The sequence below is a fragment of the Brienomyrus brachyistius genome, chromosome 13, assembly GCF_023856365.1.
Source record: "Brienomyrus brachyistius isolate T26 chromosome 13, BBRACH_0.4, whole genome shotgun sequence".
NCBI classification, from domain to species: domain Eukaryota; kingdom Metazoa; phylum Chordata; class Actinopteri; order Osteoglossiformes; family Mormyridae; genus Brienomyrus; species Brienomyrus brachyistius.
In genome coordinates this window covers 15,051,630-15,066,460 of record NC_064545.1, presented here as the reverse complement: position 1 = coordinate 15,066,460, position 14,831 = coordinate 15,051,630, and the positions used below count along the sequence as shown (strand labels likewise).

At 43.0% G+C, this 14,831-nt stretch overlaps 1 protein-coding gene across 4 annotated transcripts in view; it reads left to right on the top strand.

Annotated features, from left to right (window-relative positions):
- The window catches only part of LOC125706037 (uncharacterized), a 129,167-nt gene that overhangs the window by 60,042 nt on the left and 54,294 nt on the right, over nucleotides 1–14,831 (top strand). For all 4 annotated transcript variants that reach the window (XM_048972471.1, XM_048972470.1, XM_048972472.1 and 1 more), the window contains one exon: nucleotides 5,936–6,113. The gene's annotated coding sequence lies outside the window, so the exon portion shown is untranslated. The remainder of the gene's footprint in view (nucleotides 1–5,935; nucleotides 6,114–14,831) is intronic.

Below are 14,831 nucleotides of genomic sequence, written 5' to 3'. Positions count from 1 at the left end.
CACTTCTAAGGAAAGATTTTGCCTCTTGGACCCTGCGGCTTGTGGTCAGCAGCACTTACACATTTGTTACTCCTCGTTCATCCGGCTCTTCGCTTTTCTCGCAGGCTTCATCTGCTTGTTACTCTCATTACCTTGGTTCCTATATAGATTTCCTTCTATGGAAATATGAATTTGAGATTTATGTTATACGGCATATTGGCTTTGGTTGCAAAGTAGTTCACAGGATTGAGTGACTGTGTTATAGGATCGTATTGCATGCTTGAAATCACTGCTTCCCTTGAAAAGTGCCTTTTTTGCATACAAAGGGGGAGCCCCAGGCAAACACAGAGGAAGTGCCCCCGTCTCCAAATGTTCCTCTTGGATGGAACATTAAGTCAGAGAAATCTCGGGGGACCCAGATTTAGGCAGGCGTGCTGTCCCTGGTTCAGTAACTCATCCAGGACAAGCAATAAAGCGACTGAGAAGTTTGTGTGGTCAGCTGTGGGTTCAGGTTTTCTTGTCAGGAACCATATCTTCAAGATCATTCCACCTGGTTGTCAACGCTTTTCTTTACTAGAAGATTTTTAGAAAATCAAAAACGTTTTTAAATCATAATAAAATAGAGACACAGAAATCGGCCTTGTGGATTGTAACTGATTGCCAGGTTTATTGGATGGAGTTACTGCACCCTATCAGTTAAAAAGGTCGGCAGTCGTACTGAATCAGAACTTTACAATAATAACGTATTATTGTATGTGACTGTGTAGGTGAGAGCTTGCCCTGTGACAAACTGGCATCCTGTCACCTCCTCTACACCTCTTTCTCCAGGCTTTCACTCTCTTTCTGTTCTGGAGTCATTGTTACATATAAATGGATGGATGGATGGATGTATAATGATATAACATGTAATTTGCTCACTTCAGAAATATGGCAGCAGCTGACAGCATATGTACCCAGCTGGCCCTCACTATGTCAGACATCTGCTCCCATACTTACTCTCCAGCACTTTAGCATGTAGTATTTGCTAGCTGCTGACCCTAACAGTGGTGCTGCATATTATTGCATGTTCACAGCATGGCTGGGACCTGCGTTCTACCTCTGACGTACTCTGACTCACGTTCCTTAAGACAGAATATACAAACTGTGATCCAGTAGCATACAATAAGCTTGATTGATAATGTAATTAAACCCGTTTAAATAGTTTCCTTTGTGCGTATATTTGACATTTTGTTTAAAGTAGGATTAGCATACTGTGTGTAAGAAACATACACAGGACAATGTCATTTTCCACTGGGGCTACTGGACCTTCATTTTGAAGGAAGACCCAGTGATAACCAGGCAGATTCTGTAGGAGATCAAGTACAACCTGAACATTCAATGAAAATGATTATCTAGAAGGGTAGGAAGTTGGTGTGGTTACCTGATGGGTGAGACTGTACCTAACACATCCAGGTCAAGTTATACAAACCCCTCACTCTGGAGTTTGCATGTTGTGTTGTGTGGAGTTTGCATGTTCTCCTTGTCTTGTGCAGGTTTCCTCCAGGTACTCCGACTTCCTCCTACAGGTAGGTGACATTTAGATAAATTGGTGTGTGTGTGATGAATCCCTGTGATGAACTTAGGCAAATTGGTGTGTGTGTGCCCTGCGGTGAACTGGCATTCCATGTAAGTATGTACCCCTGAGCAGCCAGATGGAAAATGGTCAGGGAAACGTATGAAAAATTGAACCATCTAAATTAAATGATGTTGTAGAATAGAGGGAGTGACTATATGCAGTTTCTGTGATCATCCACCCTCAGAAAAAAATGTTTCTAACATTTGGGCAGATATTCTTGCTCTGTGTATGTTATTCCACCTGTCTGTGTATCCCATCTGCTTGCCTTTTTAATGTGCCACATTTAATGCGCCCTGTCTACAGGGTAAAATACTCCAGGCATGCAAGCTCTCCGTGGGCCTCAATGCGCTGCGCGTGTGTGCTCAGACAGTCTACTGTCCATGTGCTCCTGTTTGCCCTCTTCTGTCATGGTTTGTCTTTGTCATGAACCCTTAGGGTTTGTATGTCTTCGTAAGTATAGACTGGTGGGGTTTGTCAGTGTAAATGGACGCTGGCTGAAGTTAGGCCACTATAAATGGACAGATAGGTCATTCTGGGGTCAGATGAATGTGGCTGTGTGTCGCTTGTCTCAGTGCTATTATTTTTCTTTATAGGCGCGTATCCAAAGTGACTTACAACTACTGTGGTACAGTTTGCTGTCCTGTGAACTTATAATGCTCTGTTCTGATCCAACCACTTGCTTGCGACATTGAGTGGGTGGAATCTTCTTTTTCTCATGTTCTTATTTCAGTTTATTTTTTCAAATATGATAACGCTCTAATGAAATTCAGTTGCCATAGTTACAGTACACTAACAGAAGGACTGGTTTGTGTCTCCAGTAATAGGGGCTGCTGTTTATACTTTGTGGGGCTGTAACCCCCCACTTGGGAAAGAAGGGCTGGAACTGGGGGCAGTGCCTTGGCTTTCAGTGACTTGGAGCCAGAGTAGAAATCTTGTTTTGCTCAGCTAGTCTGAGCGTCAGTAAATCGACAGGGTTCATGTGAAGAAAAGAAACTGTGATACTGTTTAATATGACATGAGTGCAAAAAAAAATCACCCCTGTGACCTTCTGCAGCGATGATGCAGATGTTTCTGTGTCTACTGAAGGTCAAAGGTCATCCTGTCCACTGGCATGGTTGGAGTTACCACAAGGTTATCAATGTCTACCTAAAGCTGTAAACGTGACTAGCAGTCGTCAACATTTGATGAGCGAACATGGATCCTAATTATAAAGTAACACCAGTGGCTAATCACATCATAGCATGAGTTTGTTCCAGTACTTTCTTTGATGATGAACCAAAAGGAATTACAGATAACATCATATTTGATTTGGATTTTTTGGATAGAGTTGAGAGAGTTCATCAAAACCGCACTGGCTTACCTCATTTATTTGACATTTAATTTGATTAGAACAAGTTTCTAACAAAGCTTTTGTGGCTAACGTATTTGATTTATTTAAGATATGACGATAGAATACTGTTGTTACTAGATTGTACAGTCCTGTGGTGAAATATAGACCCTCGAACGACCTTCATTTTTCTCTGACGCACAGCCGGTTTTTTCCTTACCTGCTAAAGAGCTCCTTTCGTTTTCTGATTTACTTTTGGTGCAGCTTTGATACCACCTCTGCTGGATTCTCGATATCCTGGAAATCAAAACCATCACCTGGCCGTCTCTCCCTACGTTCTGCTTCTGTTTGGAGCTCTGCTGAACATCATGTGACACACACACACTCTTGGCCCGTTCATTGAGCATTGGAGTTTTGCTTTGGTAACACCGAGAAGATTCTCCCGGGCGTTCGCTTTTCTGTTGTTTTTTCTCATTCCGACTCACACTTTGCAGTGACCTCCTGCTCTGCTTTATGGTTGCACTCTAAGGGCTTTTTGCCTCAGCCTACTTCCACCTGCACAAATGACAATACTCTAGGGAGAGATGATTAAAGATTCCATAGGGAATTTGACAAGACTTGATAAACACTGTTGTTTGCTATGCTTTTCGCTCAAAGTGAAGTAGTCTGTGGGTTTTTTTGACCTAGGTCTAAACTCTGGGAAACACTGACTCTTGCGCAGATACTCCAGGCCCAGTCGTGCCTCGGACCAGAAGAAGCTGAATAAGAGGGATGGATGATTCTTTCAAGGCTTGTTTTGCCAAGGCCGTCTTATTTTTCCTCTTTGCAAATTACATCGTGAATCACTAGTACAGAAGTAGTCTTATTAAATTTGCTTGTAAGACGTTTGGCTAGCTGACTGGCGCTGTTCTGTTGTCGCTGAGCACTGTCGAGCACCTCGCTATGCCTGTGAGCTGTGTGTCTGCCCTATTTGTGGCCTACAGGAATGAGAGCCACGTCATTGCTTGACCCCGATTGGGTCTGTGACTAAGCAGGGGCTCTGGGCAGTAAATGCACCGGATGATTCATCTGCTGGACCACGTGTGACAACAGATGTTAAGAGAACGCAACATGGACTAACTCTATGCAACAAACCCATGAAAAAGCATGGAATGCTCTTCAACATAGCAGAAGCGTTTCACACCTCAGGCCAAGATATAGAGTGCCAGGCAAGAGCAGACCAGTAGGTCTGTACATTAAGCAATACTGAAGACAGATCTGTGATCTTAAGGATTATGCAAGTCTGTTGCATTTAGTCAAGTTAATCCGGGGAGCTGGAAGAAGTTAAATAGTACATTGTCTGACTAGCAAAGAATTTTGACAGTTTTTGATAGCATGGGAGATGAGTCGTGTCCCTGAATGCTCTGAGACAGGTGAGCGTTGTGTTGAAGTCGGGGGAGCCTCACAACTGGCCGACCCCACCTCTCTGGACGCTCCCTGCCACTGCATGTGACTCAGCTAGGAGACAGAGGCTCAAGATGCTGTGCTGTCTTGTTGTCTGCCTTCGCTGTCCCTCCTACCATCTCTGACTTTCCTCGGTGCCTGTTGCAGGACGTAATGGTGAAGGGAAGCCCAAAGACAGCATAATCACGCTCTTTACGATTATAATGATGATGAGTAATGAGTAATTTCAATAAGAATAGACAGTATGCTTAAGAATTGTCATTGATTAAAGTGAATGACAAACAACACATATAATGATATACGACGATCATGGATAACATCCATCCATTTTCTAGGTGGGGTCACACTGACCAACAGCCAATCTCGGTTGTAAAATGGAGGTGTGTTTGGGGTTTTATTCTGGGCACAAATGGGACAGGATTGAACATAGTGATGTACCTCCCACCTCCATCTGTGCCACCAGTAGTGACGAGCGATGAGGCGGGTGGTCAAAGCCATTCCGGGGGGATCCGAACCGAGGGAGGTATGTACCCATTGTAGAACCTGGTTGTGGAGTTGCAAAGGAACGTACCTCTGATCCAGAGGACACTCAGCAGGTGGTGGTTGCTGTCGAGACAGACATTCCAATTGTTCCTCCAGGTCCCAGGTGACTGTGCAGGCAAAGCAGGAGGGAAGCAAGATATTGACTGGCTTCTCACGGACCTTAGAGGCATCAGACTGCTGAGAGAGGGCAGAGTCTGCCTTGATGTTCTTGGATCCAGGAATATATTTAACCTGGAATTCAAAGCGGGTAAAGAACAGTGCCCACCGGGCTTGACGAGAATTCAGCCGTTTGGCTTCGCGGAGATATTCCAGGATGCAATGGTCAGTGCGAACCTGAAAGGGATGGAAAGCACCCTCCAACCAGTGCCACCCCTCCTCGAGGGCTAATTTGCCAAAAGTTCTCAGTTCCCTATGTAGTACTTACCCTCAGAACCTCCCCGATGAAGGATTGAAATATCGATGGACTGTTTGTCAGTCCATAAGGCATCACGAGGTATTCATACTGCCCCGTGGTGGTAATGAACGAGGTTTTCCAGTCATCTCCCTCTAAAATTCGGATTAAATTGTATGCGCTCTGCAGGTCTAATTTAGTGAAGAATCGGGCTGACCGCAGTTACTCTAACGCGGAGGGGATGAGTAGAAGAGGTTCCCGACGTTTTTTTGTTGATGGAGTTCAGTGCCCGGTAATCTATGTAGGGACGGAGGCCCCCGTCCTTCTTCTTCACAAAGAAGACGTGTGAGAGGGTAGAGACGTCCTTTGGGAAGGACTGCCTCCTCCACCAGCTCGAAGGAACGATCAGACTGGCGATGTGGTGGAGGCCCAAATGCCTGGGCTTTGCTAAAGACGTCTTTGAAGTCCCGATATTGAGGAGGGATGATGGATACATCATTGGGTTGTGGGCTCTCTAAGGAGGAAACTCTGCATGGCATCATCAAACACTTGGAGGTACATACCTCAGGCAATTCGGGGCGCATAAATGCACCACCACACACCGTGGACCATTTAACCTTATGTTTCTGGACTACAGGAGAAAACCAGAGTGACAGAAGAAAGAGGCACGGTGCATGGAGAAGACACAAACTGCAGACGGAAGGAGCGAAGGCAGCAGTCACACACTGCAGATGGAAGAAGTGAAGGCAACAGTCAGAAACTGCAGACAGAAGGAGTAAAGGCAGCAGTCAGAATCGCAGCCCTGGAGGTCTGAGGTAACAGCTCTACCCATTCAGCACCCCCACCCTCTCCATTCTTTCATTTGGATTCAAATTATAGCATGATAAACCTGCCATATTTAAAACGGAAACAGAGGCCTTCTACATCTTCTGAGTGCTGTTCCACTTCGGTTGTTAAGAGGAAAACCCAAAAAAACAATAAAGAATGGAACAGGAGGCGAATGAATTCCAAGGGTTATTTCTCCCGCTCTTTGATGTTCACTTTCCCTACTGTTGTCTTTGGTATGGCGAAGTTGCTAGCTGGAATCCTTTCCAAGGCTGACTGTGATATAATGTTGATTATAAATGCCAAAGAGAATTGACACTCCTTGTATTGTAAGTTGGAAGTAGCCCGAGTAATGATTCATATGAGAGTGCCAAAAACTGCAGCACAGGGCTCTGTCACTGAGCAGGACATGGCAGAGGCTACCAGGCCTGCCGTGTTTCATACGCTGAGGTGTCAGTGTTGAAGGGGACTTTGGGACCCGCCGGCAATGACTATCAGGGTGAAAAAAGCATGTCTTCACCGCACATATAATTAGCAAAGTTTTTGTATATGAGGATATAGAATGTCAATCATGGTTAATCCATTTTAAGACACGGTGAATCAGTCCACGATCTCAGAGTGGCAGGATGATTCAGTCAGGTATTGTTGGAACAATGTGCTACAACACATCATGTAAAACTTTATAAGATTCTCTGACAAACATACACACCGGAAAGAGTCTGGAAAGTTCATCTTCAACAGTATAATTTTCACTTAATGTTGGGTGTTTCTTTTTTCACCCAAGTATCATTGAAATCTTTTAATACTGCAGTTTTATCACCACTGCTTTGATCTATTACCATATGTGGCACTTTCTGTAAAGGTTGTTTGGGGAATGTGAAAGATGGACTATGAGTGTGATGAAGAAGCATCAACAAAACTCTGCTTTCAAGTCAGGAGATTTACAGCAACAGGGGCACCCTGGGAAGGTTCCGAGTTAAACGCCTCCAGAAGATGACAGCCTGTCCAGTAGCTGAGCTGCCTGCCCTACGCTGGGTCCCTGTGGCCTTTTATTGTGCTGTCATTGGTTCAAATGCAGGGCTCCTCCGTGGGTGCAGAGTGATTTGAATTGTGCTCTTGAATACAGAGACACTGTGGGTCATTTTTCTCAGAGAGATATTGAGTGCTGACTGTTGGGAAACCCTTTCATTATTCAGATCAAAATTTGTAGTGCCAACTAAAAATATAACGTGGAGTTTTCAGTGTGAGTATTTACACGGAATTCCTGTCTAATCTGCGGGTGAGTGGCCGTTCACACTGTAGTTCCCGCCATCTTACACAGCAGTCTTTTCCATTTGCATATGATTTTACTGACTTTTATGTCCGTTTTTGTTTGAGCTCTGCCTATAAAAATGGTAATAATTCATGTAAGGAATTTGTGGCATTAGCTTCTCCAATGTGTGTTGCAGATGTGCAAGATCTGCAACCCATAATGAAAATCAAAACCTGGGGAACAGAGAATGTGTGTGAGTGTGTATGTGTGTGTGAAACTGGGGGACAGAAGATTCGATCGCATGTCACAAATGGCGGCATTTTTTCAGTTATGTAGTGTATGTTTTCTAAGCAAGATGCAGATTTTTGTAAACCCAGATGATCCAACTGTGTAATTCCGGATGGCTGAACTTTCCAAGAATTTTTACTTGTGCTTGGAGCCTGAACTGGGAATGACAAGATAGTAACTCACCATGAGAATTACTTCTTGGAAAACTACTACTTTTGGAGATCCTCGAACTCTGCTTCCTATAAACCCAATGGAGACATTCACACTTGCAGGATTATTGAACAGGATCCATCAATATACACACACACACGCCCTTCATAATTATCAAAAGCTTTTCCCAAATTTTGTGCTTCTGCTTTCCTGTCAAATTCACTTCATAATACTGAGTCGCGGAGAGCTGCGACATTTAGGTTTCGACCTGCATATGGCTGTCAGCCGATCAGAACATGGTGCTGGACCTTAGTGCTTACTGACCTGGTGAGCTGAACATTCCGCTTATTTTCAATTGTATGAGAAAAAGAAAACAATTAGGTGAAAGAACTGGGTGAAAGAATACGATTTTAAAAGTCAAAACAGGTACATTTTGAATGGTTTTATTGCTGTGCTTTACTTCAGGTTTGGATAACCTTTCAATTCGGAGCTTTTCTGGCCAAAAAAAAAAAAACTTAAAGGAGCTAATTGGTTTGTGATGTGAATCAACATTCAGTAATACCCAGATTTGACTGGTTTCTGATCACTCTTTCATTCTCCTTAAGTACGGTGAATGAAAAATCTTACTGTCTTAATATCTTAATATCACAGTGTAATACGCCAGGACAGATAGGAGCAGTAGTTATACAGACCACTCACAAGTGGCCTGTTAATCCAGGAAATACGAGCAGTAATTTGTGTTTGTGATTGGCTGAGGCCAGGCTTCCACCCAACCGTGTACAGGATTGCAGTTCATTTGAGTTAGTGCCGCGTAATTACGTGATACCCAGCAACCTGTGTTTGTTCGATGTTATTCATTTCTGATATTAAAACCCTGCAGATTGGCCCTGATTACTGACAAAATCATTTTCATCTCAGCAAATTAATGCCGCAGTATTTTTTCTTGCTAATTCCAATGGCTCTTAAGTCTTCCACAGTCAAGCACAAAGACACTTGCTGGCATTTGGTTATATAATGTTATCTGTAATATAAGCCAAGACTCCCCCTTGCTGCTTTCAGCATATATATCTCCTGTGTTGATGTGGAATAGGCTCTTTCTGCACTGATCTCACCCACCCTTGGTCTTGCTGTCAGTTTTGATTCGCTTGTTGCTGCTTTGCTGTCTGTCAGTGGTCAGCCTCTGCCTCCCCCATCACCTCTCTCCGCCTCGCGAAAAAAAAGCAACCCCCAAATGACATGTTTGTCAGCACTTCCGATTACAGTGCTGCTTCGTGCCGAGGGTTAGACGGTACATAAAAACTGAAGTGGAGGACGACTCTGGTCCCCATCAACAAGGCGTTGAACTTTGTCTATTTCTGCAACGGTGCATTCAGCATTCCTCTGTAAGCTCAATGGTGATGATGATGGCAGAGAATGTCTTTCATCTTCCTCCCTGAGAAATATCTGGCCATTCCTTAATGTCATACACACTGGCATCAATGAAATCCAAGTATTTTCTTAAGTAACACCTTGGGGTATGAACCTTGGCTTACACTTCTCACTAAATTTAAGCCACTAGGTCCTTAGATTAACCCCACCCTCATAAGTAACTCTGGCATCCACCCCAGTGTGACTCTTAGGCATGTTACAGCCATAGGTATTGGCAATGGGAAGCAGGACGCAAGAAGCGTCAATGGACACATTTATAAAACTCAGTGTCACATCTCACCAGTCCCCATTGACCCCGTGCTGTAATTGCAGAACGTGAAATTCACTTTAACTGGGCCTTACATATTTAGGGTCTTGTTTTCTTTGTGTAGATACTGCCTCACTATAAGCCAAGAGCATACAGGAGTCATAAGATAATGCCGAGGTGAAATGAAGGGCCGGCAGCTGGTGTTTATCTAATACGATTCACTTCTGTCTTGTAAAACTCTCTTCATTGGCCATTATAACTAAATGACTCATTTTCATTCATGAAGCCGGTTGATTCTAGAGTAGTCTTTTACTCCTGGGAGCTGGATTTCTAGTGAAAATCTACGATAGTTTAGTTTGGCAACAAGGAAGCGAAATAATTCTGTGGAAATTGTATGGAAAAAAGTACGAGGAGAGACAGATTGCAGGCACACTTGTTAAGGACCACTCCCTTTTTTCACTGGAATAATGTCGGAATGCTTATCTAAAATTTTCTTCATATGAAGAAATGAAGAATATGTATTTTTAAATGGAACTGAGCATCTGCCACAGCGAACGGCCTTGAACGTTTGTCACGGTGAATCATGGGACTCGCTCTTCCCGCACAATTAGCCAGTCATTCTCCCAAACTCTAAAGGAAACAAATATATGACTGCAGGTTAAAGGTGTGTGACGCATGAATTAAAATGTGCTCATTTCCAGAAATGAGCTGTGCGTTGATCCGCCTTTGGAACCGAATGGTTCTTAAATGTTTCATGAAAGAATTTCCACTATTTCTTGCGAGCAGAATGCTGATGGCTTGGCGCCTCACTTCCCATTTAAAACCTTAGAGCCACTACCGTTTAATCTTTAAAATTAAATCAAACATTAAAGGTAAGTGTGAGAGACGCAAAACTCCCACTTTTTGCCCCCTGCAGGTGTGCATCTGAAGAAACCTACACAGAGTGATTTAGTGCAGGACCACTACAAATATATGTACTCCAGATACAATACACTTCAGGTTTATGTAACACTCTTGCAAATAAGTCTAGAAAACATTACAGATCTATCGATAGATTTCCTTACATCATAATAGTAAGAAAATAAAATTTATGAGTATTGCGAATATTGTTTAGTGTAATTTTAGTTTATACTTTTACATTTGGCTTTTATTTTGTTATTTTTTTTTTTATTAGCATTTTTTCTGGAGTGTTCTGGTTTGAACCTGAAGTACATCGACAATGCGTAAGATAGGCTTTATAGCCTCAGGTACCGTGCATAGTTTCCTGACTATAATGGCGATTGCTGCTCCAGCCAGACACGTAGCATCTAAGAGGTAGAACGTTTTATGATGGCACCCTCCTTCCAGTCATGCCAGCACATTAGAACAACTGGCATCAAAACAACAGAATTCCCCATTAAAGGCAACATGTAAGGACCAAGATCTTTATGACACAATGAGAAATAATATGTGGGTACCACAACAAAAACAGAATAACAGAAGATTGCACTCCTGCCATACTCTGTGTGGCTTACTGAAAAATGATAGGTAATTTTTAGGTAGTCAACAGATGGAAAAATAATTACTCTGGTGCAGTGTCTGCAGCTTTGGGTTGCGCTGTGCAGGCACATATATTTTGCTGGAGTATGTTGAGATGGAATGGTGTTTAGCTATGAGGCCTCGTTATCGTCTGGGGTCAGGGTCCCCCATGTCGCCCCTGCTCCGGGAAGCGTGGGTTTGCCCTCCCCCATGTCGCGGAACGTGTGAAAGTCCAGCTAAAGCAGCCATTCCCGCTAACAGCTGTTTCGATTGGCCCTCCTGCTGCACAAGCTGCCTGAACGTCAGCTGCTTTTTCAGCAGCGTGTCATTCTCATTCACAAATGGCATCGTTAACACCCAGCCCTATTAATGTCGCACTCCGGGCCGAGCGAGCAGGGCCTAACGCGAGATAAATGGAGGAGTGAGCCTTGGTGTTGTTACGGGGGCACGAAATATCGCTGCCTTTTTGTGGACACTTAAAATAGGTCATTTACAAATTATAATAATGATCACTATTATTATTGGCATAATAATTATTCATAGTATCATTCTATATATACTCCTTACGTGGCTCATATCGATGTGAGCTCTGACAGCACATTAACATTTGACACTTTGTGTGTAGTGATGTGTGTATGTATGTGGGGAAGTGTGGCTATATTCATTAAATGCTGACAACACCTTAATGTTGCGAATGTATTCATTATCACTAGATTTTATAAGGCAGAGGTACCCAGTGCTGACGTCCTTGACTACAGGACAAACTGTAACTCTAAACAATAGAAAGTTGTTTTATGGTGATTTGTGCCACAAAACACAACGAAAAGTGATATATTGTATGAGCGACGGACAGGGCGTGTGTTTGTGGTGCGGCTCATTGCAGTGGATATTCTGGCACCGAGCAGTTGGTGTTTCTGTAATGTTCCGGTTTGTGTCTTATGATCTGGTACAGAAAAGGAGCGTGCTTGTTGGGCTGTCTCTACAACAGATTCAAAATTTATTTGAATGTGATCGCAAAAGATATTTTCAGGGTTTTTAAAATAGTTTTTTGGGGGCTGGAAACAGCCCTTTATGTATCTTCCAATCCTGGACTTGCCTAAAGTTGTGGTATCAAGCTAAGACTTGTGAAGGGAAATCCCTCGAAGCAGATTCCAATTCTCCAGCACAGAATTACATCATTTGAAATTCTCTCCTCCTCACAGCCATGGAAATAAAGTGGCAAATTCAAAGTGGTCTGCTTGTAATGCAGGGAGCGTAGCAGCTAAATATCTCTTTTGACTTCTCGTACTTCTGTAGACAAACAGACGACAGCCGTAATTTCTGCAGCAGTCAAGAAATTATCCATCACGTTGCCTTGCATTTGCTGACAAACTAAGACCCTAACACGGTAAGTAATCGGAAAACAGAGAATAGCTGGTCAAAGTACAAGAAGGAAGACAAAGGAAAAGGATGAGTGAACTATGTCATATAATTATACCTTATGATATATATTGTTGGATACCTGGGCTAGTCAGCTCCGATTGGTGGATACCTGGGCTTGAAGATGAGGGGGCTACTAACTGTGTTTATAGCCCATAATGCTCCATTGCTCGTAATTAGCAAAAGGTGTCGAAAACTGCAGTCATGTGAAAACCCTGGGGCCTCCTGACAACAGGCAACGGCCTGCAGTCAGGAATGACAGACCATCGTGTAATTCATTCTGCTATGGCTGCTTAGAGCTTTATCTTGAAAAAGAAACAACAAAAGCAACAGTTAAGCTACTTGTTAAAATATTACAGTGAAGCTTAGTTGATACAGTGCAGTGGAATATACCGGATCTGAGAAACATGATGTAGGGATTTGCTGTAAGCCGTCTTTACCCCCATCCCGCTTGGAAGCGCTACACCACATCAACGGGGGCCCAAACTCAAGACAATGACCCGCTTTTGGCCATCTTTTGTTTGAAATGCTGTTAATTAGCTATACTTTAGCTTTCAGCAGCCTTTTATTACTGCTCTCATGTGTGCTGAGGGTTTCTTTTAATCTGTTTGTAGAGCACTTTGCAATCCCTTTAGCAAAGGGGGCTACGGCAAATAAAAGCAGATTGACTGACGGATTGATGGCCCCATCCGCAGGACATGAACGCGCTTCATTTTGCAGGTAATGTTTATGTGGCCCTTAAAAAAATGTTTTAAAACCTACAGCTTCCACAGGTAAGATTTCGGTCTATTTTTATTCTGAACATGTTTTGGCATTCCACCATCACTCGATAGACTCACCGTGACAGATACCTTTGGAACTGGTCCAAAATGATGAAAAATGAAACACAAATGCTACAAAATATAAGTAATGAGTGAAAATGTGAAAGTTTTTTTTTAAATCAGTTGTTTCATGAAGCATAGATGTATGAGAGGTGAGGCTGATTCCAGATGTGCTCTGCTCTGAAATACAGATTTTATACAGCCCATGGACTCAGGGACACAGAAGTATACAGCACGTTCTGGAACACACAGGATCTCGGAAAATATATTAAAATGGGCTGCGGGAAACCACTGTCAATACTGCCCTGTTGAATTTGGCCTTGTTAAATAGATTACATTAAACGCCTTTATTGTTGGCAAACTGCTGCTTTGAATGACAGTCCCTTATATAAAGCATTCTGGCTGCCTGAGAGATGAGAGAAGGGATTGATTCCAAGAGTCAAGTCTCTGCAAGTGGAAGGTCAACCACAGGACATGGTAGTACTGTATATGTTATTGCAAACGTTTGACTTGCACTGAGGTTCCATTTTTGTAAGAACCATTCGCGTGTATAAAGGATAAAGTGTGTAATACTATATGCATATGTTAAAACTGTGAAAAGCCTGCTCAGAGAATACTGAGCAAGTTTGTTTGCTACATGCTTTATTATTGTGTGTTTTAGTGGGTTAGAAGCTGGGCTGACCGGCCTGTTTTGGATAATTGTATGTTTTTGTGGTTATGTGGTCCTCTTCTCTGTCTCTATAGCCACCGTTGCAGTATCCACATTTAGTCCTGTGTCCCTGTCAACCAATCCTGTCTCTCTGCCCATGTCCACCCCTTTGTCACTACAGAGACACACAGTGCCTGCTGACCATGCAGGAGTTCATTAGGATAGGGGCAGCCGTTAACCCAGGTGGTAGCCTACGAATACCTAGTTCCCATATTAACTACTAAGTCAAGATAATATGGAGTTGCATAAATTATGTAGTATGTTATCGTTTTTCTACAGTTTTACTACAGTGGGATGTCATAGGAAATAATCACGTTTTGGTATATAGTTCTGCATATTTTAGGCTCAAAATTATACCAAATTTCCAAAATATCAGTAGAAAGAGTAACATGAGCAGAAATTTCCACATGTATTAAATCTCCTCCATTTCAAGCACTGCTTGGAAACCATTTATCGTTCATGAGACATTGGCAGCGGTGTTTATAACATTCGACACTGAGCAGATGTTATGTATAATACCACCTCAGTCAATAACGGAGAGCGCCGTAACTTTGAAGAAACAATACAAACTGTTACAGCGAGTTAGACAATCAAGCTGTTGCTTCATGCCTGGTCTTGGAATATGTATGCGAGTTCCAGACTTGACTCGAGGTGCTGAGAACACAACCCAGAGGGAGTGAGGGTATGGTCTGGAAAAATATGGCGGTCCAAACAGCAAAAACATTGCTCAGAGGAAAAACACGATCCTCTGGAAAAAAAAATCACTTCGGTTATGTGTCAGGTATTTATCTTCTGTTAGGAAGCAGGGAAGCTGCGGTGTGATATCGTGTTCAGTAGCCAGACCCTCCTTGGAGACACAGCCGATGTGAGGCGTGA